Raw genomic sequence first — 7,536 nt, forward strand, 5'->3', positions numbered from 1 at the left:
ATAGATTTGATCATTTTAACTTGTCATTCATTTATTATTTATTTATTTTTGTTTAATTGACCTTAATATCAAAAACATTAGGAAAGTCTGATATGAGAAAACAGATTAAAGTATCAGATACATTTACTCATACTTCATTTATATATTCACTTCAGAACATGCATGTTTAGAGTATAGGATATATGATTGGATAGTATAGGAGACGTCTGTAGAAGTAATGGCTTATTTTTTTATTTGGCTCTTCTGTTTGCTGGAGACATCTAAACGAAGTAGAATCCCAGAGAATCAATGTCATCTCCACTTCTCCCGACCATGCCGTAACATTTCCCTGAATTCACATCAATCCTCTGAGGATTACCCAGGGAATCACACTTGGCAGAGAATGTTGTGGTTCCGTTCCTCTTCACAACAATCAGTTCAAAACCCCCAAGTCGGTCGTTATAGCTATTTGGCCACAGTACTGCATCAAGGATTTGATCATTCTCATCAAATAGAAATTCTTGAACTTCCTCTGTTTTTTGAATGCCAAGTGTCTTTTCCTGGCCATCTGAGAGAGTCACCGCAATTGAGGCAATCTGGGGAAGAAGAATAATCTTTATTTTGTTTCAGTTTATTTCAGGAATATTAAATGTATCAGCCTCTAACCATTTATTACAACTATATTTGTTTGTGGAAAACATTATGTTGCTTTATTTATGTCCTCCTTAGTAGCTTACATTTCAAGACAAAATTAGCAATCGCAAGCAGCAATTATGAGGCCAAGCACAGCAGCAGATGGGTATAACTGCATTCCATAGGACCAACAGGATGTAAAGAGTCATGAAATTAGGCCAAATTAATCTAAATTTATAAAAATATTAAACAGGTTTATTTTTAAATAGCAACTTTGTCAGATATAATGACCAGTAGATGTCACTGATCAGTAGATGGCTATACCGTTTGTAAAATTGTTCCAGTGCACTGAAACGTTCACTCCCTAAAACGTCCCAGAATGCACTGTAAAAACCAGGGAGCATCGTTGCTCACTATGTTTCCTTACCGGAAATGTTGTCATGTCTTCTAAAGTCTTTTTGTTTGAAGACAAGCACACATGTAAATTCTGAAGTCAAAGCCATTTTTTCTCTTTAAAAGAGATGTTGTTTGTAATATAGTTCACCCATAATGGGCATGAATGGGAAACAATCATTTAAATATTTTAGCTTTTATAAAATGTATAAAATACATTCCTTTGTATTTACTTTTCTTCATTTATGTCAATTATCTTTCATAATTACTCTGTATGTTTTAATATCTACAAAAAAATGCACAACAGTGTAATTTATACAGCAATGTTGTTGATTAATACCAGCTGCGTTTAACCGTGCAACCTTGAAATCGTGTTACAGTTGATGGAGTAACAAGCATCCCAATATTCAGTGGACCAACATCCTTGCCAGTGCCAATTCAGGTTCACGACTGGTTCATGACGTAGGGAGCTAGATGACTTTTCGGGAGAATGGTGATGAATGCCAAAATTCCAAAGTACCAACTTGACATGGTGCTGATAACATTTACTAAGTTTTGTCTCCAAAGCATTGGTAAAAACATTTTAAGAACAAATTCTAAAAGCTGACAGTCAATATGGCTGGCCCAAGAACACTGGCCATCACTGAACTCATTTCATGGCCAGTAAGTGGAGATGTCCCCAAATGGCACCAGGTTTTGTTTCAATAAGTTAAGATATAGTCTCATGTCCTGTTTGGTTTGCTTGAGGTGAGATTTGATTATTACATTCAAACAGTTACATGCAAACAGTTTGATGTATCAAAAAGCTTTTAATAACCAAATGTGATGATAATCCATAGCACAGTCTAGGAGTCTGAAAAAGTAGGTTTTTCAAAATCTTGTTCAGATCCTCCCCAGACAATGTGCAAAAATGTTCAGCTTTTTAGGATAGGGTTCTTTGGGCTGCCATAGACTGCAATGGGCCATGCATACATTTGTGGAATATATCTGGTTGGGCTGCATAGATTTGCCGTAATGGCACTACTTGTCAGTCAATGTTTCTTTAAGACAGTTGGTTTAAAGACATATTTGCTTATGACTTTTAATAAATAGATGGTGCTGGCTTGCGCATTAAAACTTTACACATACCCCAAGGTTATGGTGGCAATGACAATTAGAGTATCTGGATATTCTTTAGCTGGATTGCATTTACACCTTGCAGTCAAATGTGTCTCCACTGTGATCAGAGAGAGATCCAATCACATTTACACATGCAAAATAGAAAACACTACATGCATATTACATCAGAGGCTGCATTGAATGAAAATGATCTGTCTTTTAGCAAATTCTAAAAACATTTATGGACGATCCAAATGCTTTCCATCACTTTGACAGTTCAAGTTTTTAGGCGGCCACCAAAGTGGAAGTTCAGACCACCGAAACAAATGTAATGATATTCATTATGAGTTCGGCAACTTATAAGCACTTAATATGCTTATAATGCAGAATTAAAGCCTGGTTTCACTTGAGTGTTGCACAAGCCACAGTAATTAGATTACAGACCAGGAGAGTGACGCAAGTGGGAATTTAAGGAGAAAGACGAGATATTCCAAGTGTATTCCAATGGAATAATTACTGTTCATTAAATTGGGTGACAGAATCACAAAATGTCACTGTCTGTGGTTTTATTCACATTGTGATGGCGGAATGAAAAGAATAAGGCAACAATGCTGTAGCGCAATCTCAGCATTTTATAATTAATCACTTATGTATTTGTATCTGGATAACAAAATTACATTTGCTTGTACACCTTCTTTGAATGTGGTCAGAATCCATCCTTGACCACCTCCGAATGTGGTTTCATCTTGAGTGCATTTACTCATGGCATTTAATGTGATCAAGTGCTGTCCGATAGCTATTCGATCACAGAAAATGCATATTTAAGCAGCGTGTAAATGGGGCCATAGTCAAAGAATTAAAAAAAAATCTAGAATATCTGGAGAATATGCAGTATAAAGCTTAAGTTTGAAATAATGTCAAGATTATGAGACATGCAAGAGAGGTTTGATGTAATCGTGTAGCCATCGCATTGGATTTTTTGCTCTGTTTGTAAACTTTATTATTGATTTAATTTAAGAGTAAATAACATTCTGTTTATCATAGAAAGTGATTATTTTTAGTGGTTATCATTAAGCATTATTAAGCGGTACAGTTCTTCTGCCATTGTGTTGAATTCAGCCAAAGGAACATTTATTAAATTATTGCTTTTTTCTACCAAGGAACGAAATTCATATGGGTTTGAAACAACATTAGGATGAGTACCTACTGAAAGAATTTTCATTTTGGGGTGAACTATTAATTCAACAGATAGATAAACTGTGACAGACCAATAATTAAAAAATCTAATGATGTAACTGAAATAAAATGTAATGAAGCAGTTGGCGATGATAATGTTTGAGAAAAGAGAAGGGAATAAAAAAAATCTTCACATACTGTGTTTGGTCTGATAGAAACCCTGATCTTCCTTAAGGTCATGCCAATGGGAGAGGTTAAGATGGAGAAAGCATCACCTCCTTGCCCGCCCACAATCACAGGTGTTGCTGAGGAAGAAATTAGGAGGGAAAACAATGAAGACATTTTGGAAAAAGCTAAAGATATATAAAAAAAGTGTGCAAATCATACTCACTGTTCATAATACGCACACGGACACTGTCGCTGGCTTCACTTATTCCCACTTTACTCACTACCCTGTAGTGAACCAAATGCTGCTTTCCAAGTTTCAGTCCCTTTAGAATACAGATTTCATCAAATGTGTCTTCGATATGCCATATTTCCTCACCATCAGCTTTGTACTCAACTTTGTAATGCATTGTGTCTGCAGTTGGGGACTTCTGCAGTTTGAGGGTCACTTTGTCCACGGTGTTCACTACTATTGGTGGGGGTGGCTTGGACACAGGCTGGAACTGTTTGTCTATCAGTTTCCCATTTTCATACAGGTAGATGGTGGAGCCTGGAAGTGAGGGTTCAGAGATGGCAGAAACAATGAAGCAGATTCTCTTGTCACCTTTACTGGCCTCTGAAAAACCTTTGAAGTGAGAGTAGTTCTCTCTCATCTTTGTGATGATCTCAGGATCGTTGAACCACTTTCCTGCATAAGAAGTTAGAGCACAATTTTTCTCTAAGCCTTTAAAATCTTCCGATTTCAAGAAATCCTTCAGAGTTGAAAGATATGGATCTTCATACTTCAGAGATGTGAAGGTCAAGCACACCACTACATCAATATCAGGATCAAGGAGGATAGTGTTGAGACCGTCTGTGTCTTCAGTTTTGATCCCCTTCAGCGATTTTGTGTAAGAAGTCAAGTGGTGAAGTTCAGACTTTGCATAATCTAACCACTGGTTTAGCATGCTAGCATTAAAAGGGGAGCTGTTGTGGATATTCAGAATGTCTTCCAATGACTGCTGCTCCATCTCACCTCCTCGAATAGCAGGCAGGACCCTGCACAGTGCTTTCTGGAGGACCAGCTTGTATTTGCTAAATGAATTCTGATATGAGTGCAGTCTCTCTTTGATGTCACTGAAAACATTTACCAATGTATTTCTGAACAGGTCGTTGCATCTTCTCTCTACCTCCACCAGCTCCTCTATTATTTCTTCAGTGTTGGAAATCAGACTTGTGTAATTTCTCTGACCAACTGAGCTGCTTTTGTATCCAGAAGATGAAGAGGATAGAGCCAGACTTTTACTGGAACCACATTCTGTGGATTGTCCTTTAGCAGAGTGGGGAGCTGCTTGTACACCTGCAATGCCTCCATGTACGAGGTGGGGTTCTGCTGAAGTTGGTAGTCTCCATAAAATGTGCAGCTGATATTCTCAGCTATCTTTTTATCATCCTCTCCCAATGTTACAGCTCCTTGTCCTTCAATGGAAAATGCAGGTATCTTCTTGACCATGACATTCAGATTTCCCTCAATCTCTTGTTTGTTCTCATCTTCTGAAAATGTCCGATCAAACACCATAACAGCCTGAGCTCCGTACAGTACAGCTGTGACCACATGAGTTGCAGTTTTCTGCTCAAACACCTGAGGGTAGGTGATCTTGCCCAGCTGGGTCATAGTGAGCTGATCGAATCTTGAGGTTTCACTGTAATGCATTATTACTCTTGACTGCTGGTTTGAGGATTTGGTATCACGCAGGTACTTGGCAGATCCTCCCACCTCCACCAGCCCCCCCAAGAAGCTGGCCTTCAGAGAGGCACTTACATCCAGGAGACTGGACTTATCAGAGAGAGAGTCAGAACTACTAAACTTCAAATCAGTTTGGAGCTGCGTATGAGTGTCCAAATCTTCATATAATGATTTTTTATCCCACAGAGTAACACCTGAAATGAGAAGTGCCTTTAAATAATGATAGTGTAAATGGTCTGCACTTATATAGCGCCTTTTTTAACCTTAGAGGTTACCAAAGCGCTTTACACTTTGACTAATTCACCCATTCAAACACACATTCACACACACTCTCATACAAACACTCATACACCAATGACGGCAGAGCTGCCATGCAAGGTGCTAGCCTGCCGTTGGGAGCAACTTTGGGTTCAGTGTCTTGCCCAAGGACACTTCGGCAGGTGGAATCATGTGGGCTGGGAACCGAACCATCAACCCTGCGATTAGGGTAGTTGAGCACAACAACTCATTTATTTCCACACCTTTGGGTCATAGGATATGTAGATATTTTTTCCAACTGTCTTCAGTGCTAAAAACAGCTCATCAGTGTCTAATGTGTTTAAGCCATAGTATCCGTGATCTGACATTCCTCTGTATCAATTGAATTATTTGCATCATTATTATTTGTGGGGTGCTTTACAAACAAAGAATTGTACAGTTTAAAGAGAATAGTGTGAAAACGTAATTGTGGAGCGGAGGGGGGGCGGGGCCGGAATATCGCGTGCCCGGTCCCCAATCGGCCTGATGAGGCGCGCGAGGGATAAAGGCGGCCGGTGACGATTGTTCGAGAGAGAGAGAATTACGGGCATGTCCGTCATGTGTGTTTGTTTATGGTTTTGGTTTGAGTTTTCATTAAATTATTATTTATATTGACAATCCGGTTCTCGCCTCCTCCTTGCCCATCGTTTAACTGTGTTACATTGGTGCCGAAAGCCGGGAAGGAGGAGGGATGCCTGTCGCAGAGTCTTTGACACTGCCGTCCAACCTGGGGAGCGCCGCTGCCATCTGCCGGGTGACGGAGTGGCCCGACCGCCCGGATGCGGGGAACGGCCGTCGTCCACGGGGCAAGTGGGGACGGGATACCTCGACTGCCTGGAGCGAGGGAGCCGCTGCCGGGGGCGGAGGAGTGCCCTGCCGTCCCCAGAGATGTGGAGGGGTTGAGGGAGACCGCCGTCCGCGAGGGGAGGAGGGAAGAATCTCTCCGACCGCCCGGAGCGGTAGGGCCACTGCCAGGGGCGGAGGAGTGTCCCCATTTGCTGGCAGAAAAGCGGAGGCGCGTTCTGCCCGCTGGGGGTCGAAGGTTTCACTCCGTTTCGCCCGGGGTTGGAGCGGCTGTCGTCCGCCTGAGTGTGGAGGAGTGTTCGGGGACCACGCGACGGTACATCAGAGAACCGGTGAGTGAGTTTTTTCTCTCTCTCTCTCCTCTCTCTCTCCCTTTCGCACCGTGTTGGCCTTTTCCCTCACCTATTTTGTTGTTTTTCCCCTCCTGTCTCCTCCCAGGGCGAGGAAGACGGGGATGACCACGCGGGATGCGAGATACACCCCGGAATATCGCGCGCCCGGTCCCCAATCGGCCTGATGAGGCGCGCGAGGGATAAAGGCGGCCGGTGACGATTGTTCGAGAGAGAGAGAATTACGGGCATGTCCGCATGTGTGTTTGTTTATGTTTTTGTTTTGAGTTTAATTAAATTATTATTTATGTTGACAAGCCGGTTCTCGCCTCCTCCTTGCCCATCCTTTAACTGTGTTACAGTAATATTCAATTGAATAATGATGGCTGTGAAAAAGCTAATGGGTTGTGTTTTCTTTGGGGACAGTATTTATTTTTATTTTTGATTGTCAGTGAAGTTCATGTTTCATCTGCTCATGTTTCATGGTGTAATAGACATACGGAGAGTTGCATAAAGTTGTATACAAAGTAAATAGGCTACTTTTGAACTGGAAACACAGTTATTTAAGTTTTAATAACACCTTACATAGAGGAGGAGTAGCTATTTTAATTAGTAGGAGTTTCAGTCCATGTTCTTATGATTTCAAGGACATTTTAAAAAGTAGACATTTAAAAGTAAGAACACTTTTTGGAAATCATATTTTTGTTTTTATTTGTGTGTACATTTCAACCTCAGGTGTATAAATACCCTTAGATACCCTTTGCAGCAAAGAATTCTTGTTCCTGGGGGGGGGATTTTAATTGCACAGAACAAAACATGGACAGAAATCACATTCTGCCTTGTAGAGATAAAAGATCTATGAACACCTTGGAGACAAATATAGCAAAACTTCTACAGCTAGTTTAGTCAAATGGAGATCATGGCAATTTGGAAGCT

The 7,536-nt window shown here is 40.8% G+C and overlaps 1 pseudogene; it reads right to left on the reverse strand.

The window, feature by feature from the left end:
- Nucleotides 1–260: 260 nt before the first annotated feature.
- The window catches only part of LOC127652283 (neoverrucotoxin subunit alpha-like), a 144,248-nt pseudogene continuing 136,972 nt past the window's right edge, over nucleotides 261–7,536 (reverse strand).

This window comes from Xyrauchen texanus, chromosome 12 (assembly GCF_025860055.1).
Source record: "Xyrauchen texanus isolate HMW12.3.18 chromosome 12, RBS_HiC_50CHRs, whole genome shotgun sequence".
In the NCBI taxonomy this organism is placed as follows: domain Eukaryota; kingdom Metazoa; phylum Chordata; class Actinopteri; order Cypriniformes; family Catostomidae; genus Xyrauchen; species Xyrauchen texanus.